The sequence below is a fragment of the Lithobates pipiens genome, unplaced genomic scaffold (assembly GCF_037356315.1).
Source record: "Lithobates pipiens isolate NorthernLeopardFrog02 unplaced genomic scaffold, aLitPip1_a1.2 Scaffold_27, whole genome shotgun sequence".
In the NCBI taxonomy this organism is placed as follows: Eukaryota; Metazoa; Chordata; class Amphibia; order Anura; family Ranidae; genus Lithobates; species Lithobates pipiens.
Genome location: NW_027507788.1, coordinates 143274932 through 143298667, shown reverse-complemented (window position 1 = coordinate 143298667; position 23736 = coordinate 143274932). Strand labels below are relative to the sequence as shown.

General features: G+C 40.4%; 1 long non-coding RNA gene across 1 annotated transcript in view; it reads left to right on the top strand.

Annotated features, from left to right (window-relative positions):
- Window positions 1-23287, top strand: part of LOC143934195 (uncharacterized) — a 207536-nt gene extending 184249 nt beyond the window's left edge. The window contains exon 3 of the long non-coding RNA XR_013263224.1: window positions 22381-23287. This is a non-coding gene — a long non-coding RNA (uncharacterized LOC143934195). The remainder of the gene's footprint in view (window positions 1-22380) is intronic.
- The last annotated feature ends 449 nt before the right edge of the window (window positions 23288-23736 follow it).

Here is a 23736-nt window from a genome sequence, read left to right as displayed (position 1 = left end):
AATAGAAAGTAATAGGTCATCATATCAACTCACCCACATGCTCAAGGTGGATCCTCCCAATGGTGCCACAACTCCCACACTTTATCGTGGGCCTCCATTCTGTCCTGAATCCTGGCAGTCATTTTCTCCATCAGTTCCACATCTTTGAGCCTAGAATATAGGGCATCGGAAAGGTGGCGTACGCAACCTGCGGCTGGGAGGATGTAACATATAATAGCTTCTTATAGGGTTTGACAATTTTCAGTGGTGAAAGACCTAGTAAAAAGAATTTCGGTGTCATGGTGACAGGTACATCAAAATGGCGATTCCGAAGCTGTTGAACCAAGTGCAAAAAAGGAGTAATCAGTGGACAGCTCCAGTAGCTATGGAAGAGGATGCCCTTATCCCCATGGCAATGCCAGCAGCGTTTGGAGCTAGTGGGGTAGATGGCGTGGAGCAAATCTGGGGTCAGGTACCAAAAATACAGGATTTTACGGGTGTTTTCCTTGTAAAGTGTGAAAAAAGAACTCTTGGTTGCTTGGGACCAAATCACATGCCAGGTCTCTGTGGGGAGTTACTCACCGAGTGCGATCTCCCAACAGAGCATGTAAGCATGTTTGCCCTGCGCAGTTAGGGAGTAGGCATTCAGTATCCGGTATATATCGGAAATGAAAACCTTTTGGGCAGAGCCTGCTAGAATTAAGTTTTCAAAGGGGGGGGTGGATGGGGGGGGGGATTGCAAGTTTGAAGTTATAGTTAGGGCATACTGCCAAATTTGCAGATATCCGTCAAACACCTGGCGGGGCAGATAAAATGTATCCTGAAGTTCAGCAAATGACATCAGTTTGCAAGACCTAGGCTCTACTAGATTCCGAAAATGGAATAAATTCCCCAACGTTCATGGCGAGGACATCAGGTGAGTGAGGCTATCTGGCACTTTGAAGTTGCAGATAAAGGAGGTCATCAATGTTTTTTCGGATGACAGCTCATGCTGACTCGATATTTTGCGCCAGAGCTATTGAAGTTGGTACATGGATCCCAGCAGGCGACTAGAGTCTACCTTCTGCATTTGCATTTAAAAGTAGGTTGTGAAAGGAATTGTACACCTTGACGACCACCCTGGTTTATGCAGGCAGACTACCGGGACCCTCGGATCCATGAGAGACCAAATGAGACATGGGAAACTGGCTTGAGTTTGTTCAGAAGATCTCTGACTTTATTGAATACAACAGTAGTGTATATATACCAGTAAAAATACATATCTAAGGGTTATTTAAACTTCACACTCAGTACTTTCTTATCAAGAGTTAGGCTGCTTGACTAGGTAACAAGAAATAGCTGATGACTTGCTGACACAGATTCGGCTTAACCACAATATCTCATATGCCCTGTACTCACGGCCGGACGTTCCGACAACAAAATCCGTCTGATTTTTTTTCTGACAGATTTTGGCACAAACTTGTCTTGCATACACACGGTCACACAAAGTTGGCGGAAAATCCGATCATTCAGAACGCTGTGACGTACAACACGTACAATGGGACTATAAAAAGGGCAGTAGCCAATAGATTTTGTCTCGTAATTTATTCTGAGCATGCGTGGCACTTTGTCCGTCGGAATTGTCTACACACGATCGGACTTTAAACTGATTTTGTTGTCGGAAAATTTTAGATCCTGCTCTCAAACTTTGTGTGTCGGAAATTCAGACGGGAAAAGTTTGATGGAGCCCACACACGATTGGATTTTCCAACAACAAGATCCGATCGCACATCTTCCGTCGGAAAGTCCATCCGTGTGTACAGGGCAATAGATTGTGGTTCTATGCAAACTGCTAGTCAAACTGACCATGGCAAAACTTAAACACACAAAAAGTTAATTGATACTTTATGTAAAATGGAGGAGACTCTAAGGTGGAGTCAGTTGTTTATACATTCTATTACAATCCCCTCTTAAGTCATGAACATGACTTACTTTCTCTCCACAGTAACATAATTGGCTTTCTTATAGTACATGCTAAGGTATGCGTTATTAGCAGCGGTGGGGTCAGGGGCTCGGGTAGCTCTAGCAGTGATACACATATACAAGTATGAAACGTACATATAAAAATAATAGTAAAAGCAAAATCATTATAATAGTCATAGCAATGTCTTTCAGACACGAAAATATTCCTCCAAAATTAAATCCACCTAATCCTTTGAAAGGATGCCAATTCTTTGCTCTTTTCTGTGGTGTGAGATTGTATCATAATAATCAGGTATTTCTATACTGGTATTATGTATCCAAGTACAACATTCATAGTCTTCAGTCATCTCACATAACCCTGTAAGGGCTGCACTCATACTTTCAATGGCCATGTCATGAAGTTCTAGTGGTTTTCTGATTGCTCTTGTTTCCAAATTTAACTTAGTGATGTCATATGAATTTTTATCCAGTATTTAATCTAGTATCTTAGAATAATTATTTAATTTCTTTATCATATCAATCCCCCATCCTGTCCATGAGGGAAACCAAGCTCATGCCATATCCTTTTCAAGAAACCATTCTCGCTTCATTCTATGCTTAAGAGGGTATCTTGGATGCATACTGGCTTCCAGTAGGTGATCTCCCTTATTATTACCAATTACTCCCATAATCGGGACTAAACAGGCCAAATAAAACCATCCCTGGACTCTTGCCTCTTAGTACGATTCAGCTTTTGGACCACCATTACGTCTCCTACCTGGAAAGGGTGTGTAAGTTCATGTGAAGAGAAAGGAGAGGTGCAAGCAACATTTTTCAACTCTGTCCAGAGTTTCAATGAGTTTCCTGATATACTCTCCCTGTATTACTTCTAGGTCCCCTTTTTCTAATATAAGTGGCTGTCTGGCCCGCAGAGTGGGAAATGGCCTACCCATAAGGACCTCAAATGAAGAGTATCCTGTTTTCTTAGAGGGGGTCATTCTTATTTCAGCAAAGACTGCTGGTATGACTTTCTGCCACTTATGTGCCTCCTGTTGCTTTTCTTATTTTATCTTTAATGGTTCTGTTCATTCTCTCAACAATACCTGAACTCTGCGGGCGGTAAGGTGTATGAAATTTCCAATCAATTTTAAGTGCTTTCACTAAATCTTGGCACACTTTTGAAATAAAGGCAGGACCATTGTCAGAATTTATTTGGACAGAGCATATCTAGGGATAATTTCCTGCATGAGGATTTTTACAACTATTTGTGCATCTTCTTTTGTGGTTACAAATTCTTCTTGAGAACATGTCTACTATTACAAGTAAATAATCCTGTCTTTTACCTAACTTAGGCATATGGGTGAAGTCAATCTGTAAATGTGTAAAAGGTGTGGATGGACATTTAAGGTGTTCATGTTTTGCCTCGTGCTTGGGTTGTTTCGGATGCATGTGATGCATCTGGCAACATATGATTTGACCAAGGAGGGAAGACTAGGGATAAAGAAATCATTGTCCAATAATGTGACCTGACAGCCTCTGTGCCCTACCCCATGATACTGAGAAATAAATAAAGGTTCACTAGCTACAGGTATGACAGACAAGTCCAGTATCTGGGCTTTTTTGTACTTCTGAAATATCCCATTGTTTAATATATGTGTCTGTAGCTTATGTCTGAAGATCTGACAAGGTTTGGTCTAACAGGGGCATTTCAGGTGCAAGTGATGCCATTTGTATGGTACCTTCTTGTTTAGAAGCTGCTTCCTTTGCTGCTTTTTCAGCTAAGGCATTTCCTTTTGAAACATAATCTTGGTTTGTGGTATGTGCCTTGCAGTGGAGGATAGCTATAGAGTGAGCCAAATTAATTGCTTTCGAAAGGCTGGACACGAATGTTGAATATGAAATTGATTTGCCATCTGCTGCCATGTACCCTCTTTTTAACCAGATAAAACCAAAATCTTGGCATATACCAAATGCGTATTTAGAATCAGCATGAATGTTCACATCTTGTCCTTCAAAGAGCTGGCATGCTCTTGTAAGGGCAATCAGTTCTGCAGCCTGTGCTGATTGAAATGGGACTGGGCTTTGGGCACTACATCAGGCAACTGGACTACAGCATATCCTGCATGATATGTGTTGTCATTTGGTCTAGAACATGAACCATCAACAAAAACATATTGTGCCCCAGGGATTGCAATGGAAGACATATCTGCACGTGGAGATCTGTCCTGGTGGATTATTTCAATGCACTCATTTTGAGAAACTACCTCATCCTCTTCTCTTAAACCTAGTAACGCATTTAGGATTAGGGCTGGGCCTGAAGTGGGTGAAGCATATTTTACTTTGAGATTTGGATTTGAGAGGAGAATAACCTCAAATCCACTCAATCTTTGGGCTGACATATGTTGGGTATGAATATTTTTCAACAAAATGGATACATTATGAGTAGTATGTAAGGTGGTTGGATGTCCTAGAATAAAAGAAGTAGCCATTTCTACTAACATAGCACAGGATGCCAAAGCTCTGAGACACGCTGCATGCCCTGTACCGGCATTGGCACTACTCTTCCTCCGTGTTCCTGTGCCAGGACTCCCACCATTGTTTTACAATTGTCCCTGGCAAACAAGCGAATCATCATGCCATAATTTGGCAATCCGAGGCCAGGAGCCGTTGCCATTGCTGTCTTAAGGTACACAAATGCATTACACATTTCATCTGTCCATTTTACACAATCTGGTATGTCTGAGCCTGTGGCTTGCCTCAGGAGGTTATCATAAAAAGAGCAGTCAGGTATCCATTGGTGGCAATAACTAATCATACCAAGAAAAGATAGCATATCTTTGTTAGTGGGTGGGGCAGACCCACGAGAGCCGCAGCTCTCTTGTGACGGAATCTTCTTTCTCCTTTTATGAGGGTAAAACCAAAGTATTCAAGAGTCTGACACCATTGCATTTCTTTTTGGAGACTTTGTGATAATTTTCTGCTAACCAGGACAATAAATCTTTACCATCCTATCTGCTGGCAACCTGGCTCGGACTGCATAACAACAAATCAACATACTGTAATAGGACTGAACCATGGTGGGGAATACAGGACTGTAGGGTTGCCTGGAGTACAACTGAATAGACTACAGGGGAGTCTACATACTCTTGGGGCATTCTGCACCAGGTCATCTGGCAATTTCTAAAACAAAATGCAAGAATAGGCTGTCTCTCTTCATCCACCGGGGCACCCTAAAAAATGCATTTGCTAAATCAATTACTGTGAAATACTCTGCATTGGATGGTATGGAAGTCAGGAGCGATGACACATCAGGTACTATAGGTGCTATGGGCACTACGAGATTATTTATGGCCCTAAGGGCCCTTGAACAAACCTATAACTGCCATCCGGCTTTTTGGCTGGATTTATAGGAGTGTTGTAAGTTGAAATGGTTTCCTTTTAAGATTCCTTGTTTAAGGAAATGTTCCACCATGGGAGCAACTCCGTCCTCCTTTTATTTTGACAAAGGGTATTGTTTGTGGTATATGGGTTCTACCCAAGGTTTGAGGGTGGCTTTGTATGGTGTACAGGAGATGAGACCCACATCCAAAGACCTGGCGTTTTGTAAATCTTTTGGGAATTCTTCTATTTGTACTTCATTACTTAGGGCCAAAATGTGCACGATGGGGACCTTTTTTGAACAGACAGTAAACCCGCCACTTGGGTACATTATTATCTTCATATCCAATTTTCCCAGCAAGTCCCTACCCAAGAGATTCACTGGACAATTTGGTATAATCCTAAAGCTGTGATGGATCTCATATCCCTCTGTGGGTCTCCTGAAAACCATGGAAAAAGCCTTCTTGTCACCATATCCATATAAAATGAATCAATATCTCCATCTTGGGGGAAGGGATCACTACTATGCATAGTTTCAGGCCACCCACCCTTCTAAATTGGACACCCAAGGATTTATAAATCCATAATCGGTACCACAAACCCTAGCAACATAATCCTTACAAATTTCCCCAGGATTAGGGGGAGGCGGAGCCTCTTTACCAAGTTCTTGACCCATATTACAGTGAACGAGAGGCTGTCTTATCTTACAGCTTCTTCCACACAACAAATTATCTTTTACTTCTATGTGACAGAAAGACAAAGCAAACAGAGGTTTGGGTCACGGTGGTAATTGCCTCCATAAACTTTCTCTCCTTCCAAAAGGAGTTAAAGTACTGTTTTGTGTAATATTAGTGAAATCCTCTCTCTAGGACTCAGGTCTCCCAAAGACCTTTCACAATGTTAATGCATCCTCTCTCTAGGACTCTGGTATCCCAAAGACCTTTAAGGCATAGTCCGTCTCCTTTCTATATAATTTTTTAAAGGATCATCAGAGGATTATCAGAGCTGTTTACTTACCAAGGATGATTGCTTTATGCTGGATGACCCCCCATTTGAAAGCAATTACACACCTTGACGATCACCTTGGTTTATGCAGGCAGACCACTGGGACCCTCGGATCCGTGCGAGACAAAATGAGATACAGGACACAGGCTTGTGTGTTCATAAGATCTCTGACTTTATTGAATACACCAGTAGTATATATACCAGTAAAAATACATGTGTAAGGGTTATTCAATCTTTACACTCAGTACTTTCTTATCAAGAGTTAGGCTGCTTGATTAGATAACAAGAAATAGCTGATGACTTGCTGACACAGATTCGGCTTAACCACAATATCTCATTGGGTGTGGTTCTATGCAAACTGTTAGTCAAACTGACCAGGGAAAAACTTACACACTCACAAAGTTCATTTATACTTTATGTAAAATGGAGGGGAATTTAATATGGAGTCAGTTGTTTATACATTCTATTACATGTACTTTGGGTGTACAGGAGCAAGCCATAGTGTTTCAATTTCCATCCATTTATTGTAAGATTGTTGGGTAAACCAAGAGGCTATTGCACGCAGCTGAGTCGCTTTGTAGTATTTCATAAGGTTAGGAAATGCTAGGCCCCCATCTGAGCGCACTGCCATGAGTACTGAGTGGGGTATCCTATGTCTCCTATGGTTCCAAACATATTGGATCAGGTCAGCTTGTAACTTTCTCAGGTGTTCATAAGGAACGGTAATTTACAATGTTTGAAATGGGTACAAAAGTTTAGGAAGAATGGTCCTCTTGACTGAGGTGATGCGCCCTAATAGGGAGATATGTTTCTACCACTGTAGTAGCATAGCTCTGATTGAACGAAAGAAGGAGGGGGGGGGGATTTTCCTGATGCAGGGTAGTGAACTTTGGAGTGATATAGATCCCCAGATATTTTAAGGCAGTAAATTTCCAACTATAGGGGAAATTGCCCTTCAAATGGTCAACTTCCACTTTGGGAATGTTACCCAGAAAAGCCTCTGATCTAGACGGGTTTTTTTGTATCCTGAGAGGGCACTATAGTGATCGTGTTCCGCATGTAGATTCAGAAGGGAAATCATAGGCTGAGTCAGGGTGAGGATAACATCACCAGCAAAAGGTGAGATTTTGAATTCCCCGCCTCTAATGGATATGCCCCGAATGTCCGGATTTCTGCGAATAGATGCAGCCAAGGGTTCAACAGACGGGGGGGGGGGGGGGAGCGAGCAACCCTGCCAGGTACCGTTAACTACTGAGGGGGGAGGAAGAGAGGGCAAAGGGGGTTTTAACTTGGGATGAAGGGTTGGAATAAAGATGTTGGCTCACTCGCAGGAAGGGCCCCCTGAAATCAATGTGATGCAAGGTGGCACACAGGAAGGGCCATCCAATGCAATCAATAGCCTTTTCTGCATCCAAGCTGAGTGTCAAGGATGCTTAGCCATCCCTGTTTGCCATATCAATCAGATCTATGACATTTTCTAGTATTGTCACCCCCCTGGCAGAGGGGGACAAAGCCTGTCTGGTCTTTGTGAATTAAAGAGGGAAGGACAATGTTCAAGTGGACCAAGAGAAGTTTGGTGAAAATTTTGAGGTCTGAATTCAAAAGGGCAATGGGTCTGTAGCTGGCACACAGTGAGGGATTCTTATCTGGTTTTGGGATCAAGGTGATAAAGGATCGCTACATATCCAGTGGAATGGGGGTGTCCTGGAAGAAGGCATTGAAAATTTTACACATGTAAGGGATTAACAGAGGGAGAAAGGATTTGTAATACTCATAAGGTAGGCCACCTGGGCCCAGGGCTTTATGGGATGGTAGGGATTTTTTTTTTTTTTTTATTCTTTATTTAAATTTTTCATTTAAGTTGCGTACAAAACATAATCAAGTATTATAAAAGAAAACCATAGGACCAAAATACATTCATGCCCTTCAATTTTTCACATTATCCTGGTTTTCTTTCTTTACTTCTCGAGTTCTTCTAAAATATCTCCCTCCCACCCCTCTCCCCACCCCTACCGACCCATTACCTCGTTAAAAATCATAGATTGTCTAAAGATTTTCCAGTATTTCCATTTCACATGGAATCTCTTTCTTTCTCTTTCTTCCTCCATTCCCAGCCCTTCAATACTATACATTTCCTCAACTTTTCCTAGCCATTCCTTTACTTTGGGTGCTTCTATTTCTTTCCATTTTTTCGGAATCAGGCTTTTTGCCACGTTTATTAATGAGCTTGTGAGGGAATTCCTATACTCCTTAATTGGGGTATCTACTGCATGGAATAGGCATAACCATGGGTTCTCAGGTAACTGTATTTTAGCTATTACTTCTATATATCTTATTATTTCTCTCCAATATTCTTTAATCTTGGGACAGTCCCACCATATATGGGCCAAACTTCCCGTTTGTCCACAATTCCTCCAACATTTCCCAGATTGTCCCTCCTGGTACTTTGCCATTATATCTGGGGTCCTATACCATCTTACTAAAATTTTATAATTTGTTTCTATCATCTTACTATTTTCTGTGGATCTGTGCACCATCTTCAATATTTTTTCTATATTTTGGTTTTCACCCCGTGCTCCTATCTCTTCTTCCCATTTTTTAATGAAAGTTGGTACCTCCGCCTCACATTCCCGTCTCAAGACCTTATAAAACTGGGCAATACCTGCCCTTGGGGATTTCCCCTCACATATCCGCTCCAAGGCAGTCAAATTTTCTCCATCTCTAAGCGGTTGTGGTAGTCTTGAGACGAAATGTCTAAGCTGCAGGTATCGCCACTCATTCAAATCCATCCAATCATTTTCTTTCTGTAATATTGCTAGTGTTTTCAATTTCCCCTCTTTAATTATGTGTCGTAATTGCATATTATCTTGTTTTATCCATTTCCCTCCTATTGTACTTTTACCAGGTGCAAAAAAATCATTATCTTTTAAATAAATTAAAGGGGAATTATATTTCCACTTGTTATGTTTGTGTATTCCCTCCCATACTCTAAACACATTTTTTGTGACCAAAGGTGTTGTCTTCCCTAGTGATCTATATTTTAAAGGAGTCCAGATTTCTCTACCTAAATGTGTGCCTGATAAACTGTGTTCTATTTTTCCCCATCTTTTTTTACTTTCTAATTTTGCCCATTCCACCACCCGTGTTAACACTGCTGCTTCGTAATATTTTCTAAAGTCTGGGACATTCAGACCCCCCTCGTCTTTTCCCTTTTGCAAAGTCTTCAGTGGGATTCTAGGTTTCTTGTTGTTCCAGATAAATTTAGAAATTAAAGAATTTATCATTTTAAAATATAGGGGGGGGATATATATTGGTAATAGCTGAAATTTATAAAGGATTTTAGGTTGAATAATCATTTTTAAGGCATTAATTCTTCCTAACCATGACAGGGGCTTTGTTCTCATTCTCCTTATTTCTTCTCTCAATTCTTCTAGAAGGGGGATATAGTTTATTAGGTAAATTTTTTCTATTGATGCAGTCAGTTTAATCCCTAAATATTTAATTTCTTTTTGCCATAGAAATGGGAATTCTCTCTTAATGTCAAGTTCTTCTCTCGGATTTATATTTACGTTTAAGATTTCTGACTTGCTTGGGTGGATTTTAAAGTTAGATAATTCTCCGTATTCCTGTAAAGCCTTTAACAAGTTTGGCATGGAGATTCGTGGGCTGGATACATAAAACAGAATATCATCCGCAAATGCGGCTGTCTTATGTATTTCTCCCTCTATCTCAACCCCCTTTATATCTGGGTTTCTCCTTATCGTCTCCAGGAGTGGCTCCAATGCCAGAACGAACAATAGGGGGGACAGCGGACACCCCTGTCTAGTCCCATTGTTCATTCTGAAGGCTGTTGATAGTACCCCATTAACTCTTACCACTGCCTTGGGGCTGTTATATAGTGCCTTTATCCACTTCAAAATTTTGGGACCAAACCCCATTCCCCTTAGGGTACCCATCATGAATCCCCAGTCTACTCGGTCAAAAGCTTTCTCAGCATCTATTGATAGGAGTAGACTGGGGATTCTACTCTCCTTCATCCTCTGAAGCAGTAATAATGACCTTACTCCATTATCTTTTCCTTCTCGCCCCTCAATGAATCCCACCTGATCTGCATGGACTAAGCTAGGCATTAACTTCTTTATTCTAGCGGCCAATATTTTTGCGAACAATTTAATGTCCGTATTGAGTAGTGAGATCGGTCTATAGTTTGAGCATATTGTATTCTCTTTTCCCTCTTTCAATATCGTGGAGATTGTCGCAGTGGAGGCCTCCTCGCTCAGTCCATATTTTGTACCTAGTCCATTATAATATGCACATAAAATTGGGGCTAGTATGTCTCCAAACTTTTTTAGATATTCTATTGTATAGCCATCAGGCCCTGGACTCTTTCCTCCTTTGGTCTCTTTTATTGCCTGTATTACTTCTTGGACTGAGATTGGATTCTCCAATTCCTGCGCCAATTCCCCCGGTATTTTAGGGATATTTGCTTGAAATATATAGTCTTTGATTTTTCCCCTTCTCTTCATCTCTTGCTTTTCTGTCTCTTTTTTTCTCACGGAATATAACTGCCCATAATATTCTCTAAAAACTTCTGCTATTTCCTTAGTTTTATAGACCGACTCTCCCTCTTTATTTAATATTTTCTCTATATAATTCTTCGATCTTTTTTTCCTCAATATCTTTGCTAAGATCTTACTATTTTTAATGCCGCTATAATATCTCTCTTTATTAATCCTATTATATATCGTCCTCATTTCCTGTTCCATTAATTCCCCGAGTTCCTCTCTTTTCATAGCCAGTTTATGTAATAGGTCCACTACCTGTCCACTTTCCCTGCCATTTGCCTTTTTATGTTCTTGCTCTAATCCATGGATTTCCTCCCTCAACTCTCTACTCTTTTTAATACCTTCTCTCTTCCTATTTGTACCTAGTGAAATATATATCCCTCTTATATAAGCTTTATGTGTCTCCCAAATAATATTTTCCATATTCTCTTCATTTAAATTAGTGGTAAAAAAAAACTCCAATTCCTTTCTAATTATTTCCTCTCCCTTCTCGTCCAACAGTTCCCTATTCAATTTCCAGGAAAAAGGAGATTTCTGAAATCCTGGGATTTTGATCTTCAGGCATATTGGAGAATGATCAGACAATGTTCTAATTCCTATATCTGTGGATATCACCTCGTCCAGAACCCTATGTTCCACTAACCAGTAGTCGATCCTTGTGTACGTCCCGTGTACCGGGGAATAGAACGAGTAGTCTCGTATCCTTGGGTGCATAGTTCTCCACACATCCATAAGCTGGTACTGATATAGCCTGTGTTTTATTATTCTCCTCTGCTCCTTCCCAATCCCCTGCACACGGGACGAACTATCCATTTGCGGATTCATACAAAAGTTCATATCTCCAGCTATAATTACTCTTCCTCTTTTAAAATCCCATAATTTCTCCAATATTCCTTTCAGAAAAACCGTTGGACTTCTATTTGGGCAGTATATGTTAGCGAGGGTATAGTCTACTCCCCATAATTTCCCCTTCAGAAAGAGGAATCTACCCTCCGGGTCGACTAATCTTTCTTCTATTTTATAGTATACCTCCCGTCCTATACCGATAGCTACCCCTTTTGAGTTCCTTGAGTAAGAATCTCCATAAAACCACACCGGGAACCTAGGGGAGTATATTCTAATCTTGCTTTCGTATGATAGATGGGTTTCCTGTAAGAACACTATACCCGCTTCATATTGTTCTATTTCTTTCAGAATTTTAAACCGCTTTGCTGATTCATTTAGCCCCCTAACGTTATAAGACAAACAATTAACTATAGACATAGATTTTAGTCAGGCTGGTTTCTCCTCTTTTCTCACTTAACGAGGTTCTCTGCTGTCGGGTCTTCTTTCTCCCCCCACCCCTCCCACCCCCCCTCCCAACCTCCTCCCAACCCTCCCAGACCCCTCTTTGGTCCTTGTACCTATATCCAGAATATATCCCCATCCTGGAATATGTACCTCACCCCTTGGGGTGAAGCTCCAAGCCCGGCATTCCGTGTCCCTCCACTCCCCCCCGGCCTTGAAGGCCCGGTAGACATAGGGGGGGAGAGGAGGGAGCAGATAGTCCAGGGAGGCTCTTCCCGTTTCCACCCATACCCACATTAACTTTTATTTACTTTACCTCTCCCATCTCGTTTCTTTTGTAATAAATTACACCAGCCCCCCCCCCCTCTCCCCCTACCCCCCCCCCCCCCCTACATTAAGCTCTCTGCCCTATTCCCTCTTCAATTAGTCTTTCTTCTCTTTCCGATCGCTTAGGTATACTAATGGTTGGAATCTGTAACTCTGTACAAAAGTCCTGTACTTCTTCCGGAAATTTCAATCTAACTGTCTTTCCGTCCCTATGTACTATCAATGCTGCAGGAAACCCCCAACTATATTTAATATTAGCTTGTCTTAAATGTTCTAGTAATGGTTTTAATTGTCTTCTTCTGGATAATGTTTCACTTGACAAGTCCGCAAATACTTGCAAAGTTGTTTGCTCGTATTGCAACGGGTGTCTCTCTCTGAGGTTCCTCCATATTTTCTCCTTATCTGTATACCGATGGAATTTAACAATGACATCTCGTGGGGTCTCCTCCTTCATTCCTAGAGGCTTTCTAATTCTATGTACTCTATCGATCTTTAACTCCTCGTCCTCTTCTCGTCCTAGTAGGGGGTTAAATATTTTCCTTATTTTTTCTTCCAGTTTCTCTCCATTTTGCTCTGGGAGGGCTCTTATCCTTAGATTTTGGCGTCTATTTTGATTTTCCTGTGCTTCCATTTTATAAAAGGTATTTCTTTGGTTTATTTGCAGTGCTTTCACTTGCGATTTTAATTCTGCGATTTCTTGTGTTTGTTTCTCAGTTCTCTCCTCAGCCTCTTCTACTCTCCGCAGCAAATGGCCCAGATCCATCCGGACATTTGTAATCTCACTCTTAATTAAACTTTCCATCCTTTCAAACATTACCATCATCTCGATCTTCGTGGGCATTTGAGCTATACTTCGCTGTTCTTCCCCGTCCCCCTCGTAAGTTTCCATCTCTCTCTCCGTTTGTGTTTCTTCTCTTGTTTTATCTCCTTGGGCTCCTTTTAACTTAGCCATTTCCTTTTTTGCGTTTTTGGTTGGCAAGGATGTTTTTTTTTCTACATCTGGGCTTTTTTGGTTACCCTCTTTAGTTGTCAAGTATTTTTGTATTGAACTAGCTGTTACACTAGTATTTAAACTCTCCCTCTGGGTTTTAGGTTCTGTTGTTTTATGTGATCTTCCCCTCATCATGTATCTTGTTCACTTATCTTGTTTGACAAAATAGTTGTCCTGTATAGAGGGGAGTACCTCTCGGTTCCAATCTTTGCTTTTATTGATTTGAATGGAGGGGCAAGGGGAGAGAAGAATATCCTGCCGTTTCACCTCTCAGGCACCCTAGTTTAGATGTAATACTTCTCTTCACTTTTGCTTTAAGAATTAAAAATTCTGCGACTTGATAGATTTTTTTTTTTTTTTTTTACTTTTACTTTTTTTTTTTATTAGGGCACCTGTAAAGATCCTGTAAAGGAACAATAAAAAAACAAAACGTACCCTTCGTCCCTTTTTTCCGATCTCTATATAGCGTAAGAGGGGCGGGAGGACACGTAGAGAGAGAGGAAAAAAAAAAAAAAAGAAAACGCATAAGGAACAAAAAAAAAAAAAAAAAGGGGAATGTCCTTATACTTTTGCAGCTCTATTTCTGCTTGATCCAATTGTCTAATCAGCTGCTATCCACCACATAATGGAAAGTTACTCTCCAGAAAATATCGCTCCGAGCTTATCGCATAGTTAAATCGCAGAGTTCATCATTTAATTTGCAGCTTAGTTCGTAACATAGTTCGTAACCTTTTCAGTCAGTACTAAGCTGTATCAATACTTAGTCCTTAAGTGAGCTTAAAACTCAGTACTAGTTTCAACTATCAGTTTAGTAGTTTCCAGTACTTCCAGCATTTAATCAATTGAGCCACTCCTGGATTCATAGTTTTCAGACAAAATCATTGCTCCATCAAGACCTCTCTTATGTCTCCAGTCACTTAACCCTTTCAGGCCCCCTAGTTTAGATGGAATTGAAAATTCTGCAACTTGGTGGATTTTTTTTTTTTGTATTTTATTTTGCTGGGGCACCTATGAAAATCCTATAAAGAACCTATGAAAAACGTACCATTCATCCCTCTTTCCCGGTCTCTGTATAACGTAAGAGAGGCGGGAAGATACGAAGGGAAAAAAAAAAAAAAACGCAGAGGGGGGGTAGGGGGGGGTGGAGGGGGAAGAAAAAAAAAGGAATGTCCTTATGCTTTTGCAGCTCTATATTAGCTTAACCCAATTATCTAATCAGCTGCTATCCACCACAGGAAAGAAAGTTACTCTCCAGTAGATATCGCTCCGAACTTATCGCATAGTTAAATCGCAGAGTTCATCACTTAATTTGCAGCTTAGTTCCTAGCATAGTTCATAACCTTTTCAGTCAGTACTGAGCTGTATCAATACTTAGTCCTTAAGTGAGCTTAAAACTCAGTACTAGTTTCAACTATCAGTTTAGCAGTTTCCAGTAATTCCAGCATTTAATCAATTGAGCCACTCCTAGGGTTATTAGGCAATCATTGACATTTAAACAAGTCCTCTCATTGGTACGTTCTTACAAACATTTCAATTCCGTAGCTCTCATAGATTCATAGGTTTCAAAAAGAATCATTGCTCCATCAAGACCTCTCTTATGTCTCCAGTCAGTTAAATTTTAGCCAGCCCCAGCTGCTGCATCTCTCCCTCAGTTAGTCATCAAATCTCTTTAGCTTCCACAGCAAACACAGTTCACGATGCAACAGCGCTGGATAACCTAGGGGCTCTGGAGGGTAGTATGCAGAGCATAATATACAGAGGACACAAAGGCAGAGATAAGAGGGGGGGCGTATGGAGGAGACAGAGGGGAGGCCAGCAACCAACAGTCACTCGTGGGGTCTCAGGATCAGGTGTTTTCTCTTGCAGCCATTTTTTTGATTGAACCAGGGATATCTCTCACTTACCCCTGTTCAGTTTCCTGCATCCTTTACTGCTGTCCACCCCGATCTATCAGTCGCTCCTCCTTGGTCTCCTGATCCAATATCATGGGGAATAGGCATCTGCGGGGGTCACCATGTGCTGTCCTCTAACACGGTGTTCTATCCCACTTCACCAGCATCTGCATCAGACTTGCTGCCATGGATCTCCTGCCTCCCCTTCCGTCCTCACAGACACCGCCTCGGGCTCCTCCCCCAGCTTTCCCACATCACATCCTCCCTCAAGAGAGGGAAGCTTGGCTTTGGGATGGTAGGGATTTAACAGTCATCTAAATTAATTCTTCAGTAATAGGTACGTTTTAGTAAAGAGATGTCTTAGGGTTTGAGTTGAGAGATCTAAGGCCGCGTACACACGCGGGGACTGTTCACCCAACTTTGTCCGTCAAACAGTTTCGGCAAACAGTCCGCTCAAAATTAGCATGGACGGACATGGCCACACACGACGGACGAACAGTTTGCTGAAACCGTGCGCGATGACGTGAACGGCACGTACGACGGGACGAAAAATACGACGTCCTATACACTGCATTATAACTTTCGGCGTGTAAATCCTTTCTGAGCATGCGCGGAACTTAGTTTGACGAACAAGCCTACACACGAGCGGACTGTTCGCTGAAACAAGGTTTCAGCGGACAGTTTTTCAGAAATTCCGAAAAACCTTGTTCGTCAAACTGTCCGCTGAAACTGTCCGCTGAAAGCCCACACACGAGCGGACTGTCCGCCCAAACACTGTTCAGCGGACAAAGTTGGGCGAACAGTCCGCCCGTGTGTACGCGGCCTTACTCTGCTCAAGATATTGTTGCATGCAATTTGCTAGATCATGAGAGGGAGGATTGCAAGGGATCCCGGGATTGTTATAGAGATCAGTGTAGAATTCTGCGAAGGAATGAGCAACCTCTCAAGGGGGAGATGGAAAACAACCAGATTTATCCTTAATCTGATGCGGGGTTGTCATATGGGAGCTGTCACCCAGTTTCTTTGCCAGAAGGCATCGGACGTGATGTCACCACCCCGGTGACATCACGTCCAATGCCGTTCAATTGCAGATAGGTTATGAGAGAACCTATTGATTAATGGACTGGTAATTGATGTTCATGCGTTTTTCCCTTCACCTTGGAACTTTGTAAAGATTGATTTTAATGAATATAAACAAGGAGTTTGAGAGTCTGGTCCCCAACCAGACCCCACAAAAAGAGGGAGCATGTGGACTATCTCGGTACAGGTAAAGTATGTAAACAAACAAATATATGTACAACACATATATAAAAAAAAACAAAGTTTATTGATACAAAAACAACACCATTAATATCTAAAATTGCAGATGGTATAGTATTTCAACTAGTTTCGCTGTAAACAGCTTAGTCAGGAAATGCAGTAAATACATCTGAAAAGATATAAATATTAGAAAAGACAAAAACAACTAATATATTTTAAGTAACAATATAAATGGGGAACAAAATAACAAAATATAGGCCGATTCCCCCCAGTGCGGCATCATCAGGGCTCAAAGGCCATCTGGCAAAGCCCCCCGCGGTGACTGGGGAAGGCAAAAACAAGGAGGCTGGTGTCTAGATGGAATAAATAAAGTATGCTAAGTGGGCAGAAAATGAAAAACCAATAACCTAAAACAAAAAACCCCAAGTAGTTGAGCCATATTGAGACAATGAAAAAATATGATATACACCAGTTGTGCATGAAAAAAATATATATATTTTGGAGAAAATAAATAGAAATAGAGGACCAAAACGTGATCAAGGAATGGAAATTGTGTGAACACTACAAGTAAATGTGACTACAAACCACCCACAAAAAAAATGCTAATCAAAGTATACTAGGTGATGAATAAAAGGCAATGACCATTGTGACTGTAATGCTAGGGAGAGACCTCCAGGTTGAACATGATACAGATGTATCAATACTAAGAACTGATTGTGGATGTGAAAGTGCAGATAAAGTTAAGTTTGTCATCATGGTAGAGTGAATAAAGACCATCCCAACATGCAATAATACAAACATAAAGACATGGAAAACCCACCTAGCAACGTGAAAATAAAATATACAGGACCAGGGGGAGGAGGGTACAATGGTTGGGGGACCACATTACCGATGATAGATCAAGGAGTCTGTATCTCACGGTGGACAAGCAGGGCAATTGCGCAAACCCATTGCAATGAAATCAATAGGAGATATACCTAAACAAAAGTAACAAAACATAAAGGGCTATATGAATATAAAGCCTATAGTATGGTAAGAAGTCTGAAGGGCAACCATCTCAACTAGGGGTAAAGATGAATAAAGTCTTACCATCCACAACAGACAGCCCCGTGACTCCTTCAGGTCGCCACCAGCCTCCTGAACAGCGGGATATGCCCGCTTTTATGTGCGCCTTCCAACCCTGTGACTTGAATTGGCGCCAAAACGCCGGCATCGCCGTCATAGGTCCCACAATGCGCGCACGCTGCCAAATTCACACGCAATTGCACACGCATATGCGCAAAGCCAACGTCTGCGTGCATGCGCGACGTGTGATGACCGTGCGCAATGGCGACGCCAATGCCTGCGCACATGCTCCAAAGCCTCTAAAATGAGCTGGAAACGTGAAAGGGGAAAAGGGGAAAGAATTCCCCTTTTAACCCCCAGGGACCCAACCAGTCCCCGTGTAAAAGTGACCCCGGAAACCCAAGGCCATCGACACTTACCAAAATAGGGGAAGGAAGCCCACTGCAGAAAACATATAAAATAAACAATCATGAAATACATTGTACATAATACAAAAAATATTGAATGTTAAATCAGAAATTGTTAAATACATAATATAAAATGGAGGATATGTATAATACATTCCTCAGACAACGAGCTATAGCAATAGGACACCAGTCCAGCCATGGGCGAAAAAAGAATTACAGGAAGAATAATTAGTCCAAAAGTTGATGTTAGTACACTTGATTCATGAAAATAAACAGAATATAGCAATTTACAGATAAAACTTGTCAGCAAAACGGTGAGTGAGTCCAGACAGAGGGTCAATACGGCGTTTATATAAAAGATTTAAATGAATTGACCTCATTCAAGCCAGGTGGTACTGTAATGGAAATTTGCAGGTTCTGTATATAATTGTATTCTATTTTATATGTAGTGCACGATGCCCTCACTGTGCACATGGCACTAATAATGTTTTCAGTGCATGTTTTGCATTCTTTCAAGTCCTGATTAGAATTACCCTGCCTATGTAACGCCCCTTGTTACCATAAACGTACAATTGTAATATTAATGCGACACCTACGTAATCATGTGTAGAAAAACCTTCAAATGCGTCATAATAAAGGAGAACGGTTATTTGGAAAGATGCTGAGCGTATCTTATGTGTCTGTTCCAATGTGTTCTTATGTGTTATTATTAATTTGGAACCACTAATCAATATGAGGATAGGAGTTGACTATCATCAAAATATGCATTTTAGGTGTCGAGCTTGGCCAGGAGGGGTTATCAGGTGACCCTGAGTATCCAAAACCAGGAGCTTGAGACGATCCGGGAATTTCTGATAATCAGCCGACTGAGGTAAGCCTTTTGCTTACATTTGAGTTATCAGACTTCCTTGATCGGTAAGGCATTTTCGGGACAAAGGGTACCTATTTTACTCCCCTTAATCGAACTGTATTGATTGGTGGTTATATGTTATGTTGTCACTGTCTACTGTTCATCAGAGTGTTATAGAGAAAGGGAAGAATAGTGCTGTTCACAGGTATATGTAGTACATCTGCTAGATAAAGTAGTTTAGAGGCAAAAGGGTATAGGCACACGTAGAGAAGACTGGACAGTCATTATGGGCATTAAATTAAGTAAGGGAATGAAGGGTAAGAGACCCTCAAAAATGCCCAGCGCAAGAGGGGCGCTATATATGAACTGAAGGTGCGGTTCCGCCTATACTGAGCCCTTAGATTAATGGTTAAAGTGGACAGGGATCCACAAAGGGTAACTGGGTTACCACCAAAGTCCACAGGGACAAAGAATCGTGCAGAGTATACAGCTAGAGAAACAGCTATTTATGTGAGCCGGATGGATCAAGAGTGACATTAACACTAGACAGAAAAGGACTTTTTGAAGTTAAGTTGTGGGATGAATTTGGGGTCAGGCACTACAACTAGTAAAGTCAAGAAACAGTAATGAGAGTTGAAACAGAATCCTTTATATGTTGTCAGAGAGGGAAGATGGGATGAGCACTATAGCTGCCCGTCTGATCATAGAAGGTACAGTATGTGAAGTATGGTATTACAATACATTGGATGCAAAGGATATTAGAACAAAATAAAGAAAGCAGAAGTTTAAGCAAGGAAGTATTAAAAATGCGTTAAAATAAAGTGAGAGAATGATATGCATGTGTTGTGTACAAATGGGAATAATGTAAGCAATTTTAGAGAGATATTTGAGTATGTTTGTGAATGCTGGAACCTTTAGTTCTATCGCTTGTATATGTCATGTACGCAAATGTGACCCCCTCCTTTGTGCTCTCCTGAAAGAATGTAGCTGGGATGAGAGGTTTGTCATGAGCTGGAAGGACACCATGCCAATTTCAGTTTTTTAGACAAAACATTTATAACAAAATGTGGCGGGTTAACAAATCTAATGATAAACAATGTGATCACAATTATTTTTGAATCTGTTTTCCAAACATGGTGAAATGAAGGTTACAAATTAACCGTGTCTTACACAAATGTAATATCCTGTGATAATGGAAACGGTGCATTTAAAAAAAAAAAGAGAGAAATTGAGTAAAATTAAGTAATATGTCCCCCTTTAAGGACATTTATCTGTGCATATATATTAGTGTGTGATATTGAAATTATCATATGAGTATTAATTTATAATATGAGTTTAACAATTTTATTAATACATATAGATATATTGAAACTGGTTTAGACAACCTTTGGTTGGAAATGAAATCCAGGTTAATGGGGAAATTGGTAAAAATGGAATTGGTTTAGATTAAGATAACAGTTTTGTAATTTTACATTTATTGAGTGGAAAGAAAAAAAAGATTAAGATGAGGTTGTTAATTTGAATACAGCTGCAATAATGTTTAACAAAGCCAAGATGAATGGAATACATAAGGAAGTTTTTCTACAGAAATTAAATCTTAAAGTCTGATAATAACTTGATGTGCGGTCCATGATGTGAGAGTAATAATAACATTTAAATATAACAGACCCATCACATCAAGTCCACACACCCTGTTAGGATAGCTGCTGCCTGCAGCCAGTTGATTTATAGTTTTTGATGGCCAAGTGCTTTCTGGTCCTTCATACATATTGTTGGTCCTTTTGTTTTTATGTATTTTTATTTTTGAAATCCAAAGCAGAATGTGTGGATTGTGAAATGGTGTGCCCCTTTTCCTTGTAAGTGCAGTGTGTATAAGTAGAAGAATATTTTGGATTTATGGACATCTCTGCATGACTACAGGGTATTGTTATCATTTATTATAATATTGTCAGGAAAAAGTTGTCTTTTTGAAACATGAAACTGGAGTTCTTACACAAACAGCATGATGGGAAAAAAGCCATTGTTATATTTATACAAGCTGGACCCAGTAATCAAGGGTTCACTCTGATATATCAGAGCTGCAGCTTTATGCAAAGTTGCTATTAGACAAAGTTACAGACTTTATTTAATTTTTAATGGTCTGACATTCTACACAGCAAATGTATAGCTAACTAAATGTTTGTCTAATGAAAGGTTCAAAATATGAATTTGTTTTGTTTATGTACAAATCTAACAATGAAAAATGCGTACATTTGAATCCAGCCACCTTATTGCCTCTATTGGAGGAGGCTGGAGACAAAGAAAAAGCACATGTGTTAAATTGATGACGTAGAAATCAGCTGCTGTGAGCCCAGTGCAGGACACACTCCCTGAAGACCCGAGTATTTACTTTTTTATAGTGTTATTCCTGGTTTTATACCGAGGATGAAGTTTATCACCCAGAAGGATTCCCTGTATTCAGAGTCATCCCTTTTCCCCAGCTCAAGAAGCAGAGCTCCATGTTTTAGCAAAGCCCATGAGCTATAAAAAAGAGTATATATTTATATAGATAGTCAAGCTAGAGAGCTTTTGGTTCCATTTGAAGGGCCAGAAGTTTGTTTTTACTTCAGCGGGTAAACCAATCACACATGCCAAGTTAATTTGATCGGCTGTTTTCAGCCTTCCAGGTTCTTGCTGAGGTAGCCATACTAACAGTAAAACTCACATATGGAAGCAGACCAGGCGACTCTAAGGATGCTACATTTACAGCCCCGGACACTTGCTGGGTCTGTGCAACTCACAGATTCCACCCTAGTTCTGGCCCAGTATAGCTGGGATTAATAATTCAACTTTAAAGTGGAGGGCCACCCTGAAAACAAAAAAATATAAAAAATTACAAAAAAATCTAAAAAAAAAACACACTTCTTGTTTTACCTGTTACCAAAAGCTGAACATCCCTTCCAGAGATAACAAAAAGATATATCCAGATGCCCAAGTCAGGATCTTACGAGTATGTATTTTGTTTGTATGGACATGTTTTCTGGATGTCCAGTGGCAAATGCTACTGCAAAGGCCACAGTAAAAACGTGTTATAAATAGTTTGTAAGTACAGAGTGCAGAATCTACAGAGAGTAACAGAGGAAATTATTTTTATAGGAGAGTCCTTATTAGAAGTTTTGAGGTTTTATTTTTACACCCCCTACTGTCTACAATGTAGCGGAGAAAGTAGAGTAAGAAACTAGAAAACTTTTGCCTGAATGTTTTGTTATATTTTATCAAACCCCTAAGGGGATGTTGGACTCCCTCCCTTTGGGATTTGGTTTGGGAGTGTGTTACTCACTTGCTTATATTTTGTCTCAGCAGCTGAAGTCCTCCATTCGGATCTCACAGAGAATGTTGCTGATCTTTTAAGGTTTTTGACAAACTTATTTATGTGTTTTCTCCCCAATTCCAGATCCTAAAAGTTTGGAAGGATCTAAAACTAAAGCCAGGTGACTTGTGGATTGTTAAGAGACATTTATATATGAGGAAATGTTTGGAGAATCAATACAGCATCTATTTCATGTACAGTTTTGCAAAACTTGAAAGAAAAGTCACCTGGATCCACACCAGACACTGCAAAAATGACTAAATTAAAGAAATCTCTGTGTTTGATTTGTTTCCCTCTTGCGATCACAGTCTAGGGTACTTTTTGATTCAATTACTTTAATTGTAAGGGATATATATATATATATATATATTTGAAAAGTCGTTTAGCCATGTTGAAGTCATATTTGTCTTTTGTTCCTCTTCCATTTTATGTAGAATTGTCTGTGTTTACATGTGCTGATAAGTCAGCATACCAGCAATTAAGCTAGAAGGCCATTCTGGCCACAGGAGTGTACAGCCAGTACTCTGTAAATATGTATTATCAATCATTTGTTTTTCACAGTGAAAAGTCATTTTGTAATGAAAAAAAGCTGCTCAGCTATTATTTTCTCCACAATGGAGTTTTTGCCTCTTTGGCCAGGACTACCTCCACCTAAGCGTGTGGAGGTTCCAGGTTAAAGGTGATAGCAGGTATGGTTAGTGATCAAAATATTGATCAAAAGAGAGGAGACTGTAATGGAAATTTGCAGGTTCTGTATATAATTGTATTCTATTTTATATGTATTGCACGATGCCCTCACTGTGCACATGGCACTAATAATGTTTTCAGTACATGTTTTGCATTCTTTCAAGTCCTGATTAGAATTACCCTGCCTATGTAAGGTCCCTTGTTACCATAAACGTACAATTGTAATATTATTGTGATACCTACGTAATCATGTGTATAAAAACCTTCAAATGCGTCATAATAAAGGAGAACGGTTATTTGGAAAGATGCTGAGCGTATCTTTTGTGTCTGTTCCCTACTGCAGTAGTTATTATTAATTTGGAACCACTAATCAATATGAGGATAGGAGTTGCCTATCATCAAAATATCAATTTCAGTACCATGGCGTTTAGTCTCTCGATCCACAGGGCTTCCCTCTGAAGTAACGTTTTATCACGGTTTCCTCCCCTGACATCAGGGGGTACCCCCTCTAATGCCAGAAATTTAACCGCTTGGGGGTTAAACGTGTTAGCCTTGGTAGTGGGTTTACCATTGGTAGAATAGTAAACATGATCTCCAACTCCATGTCTGCACTCCCTGACAGTTTTGCCGACATAAAAAGCTCCGCAGATGCATACCATCAAGTATACAATACCAGTGGTGCCACAATGGGCCAAAGTGTGAGGGGTGTACTGCTCTCCATTTGGGAGCTCAAAGGAACTGCCGGTCATGATC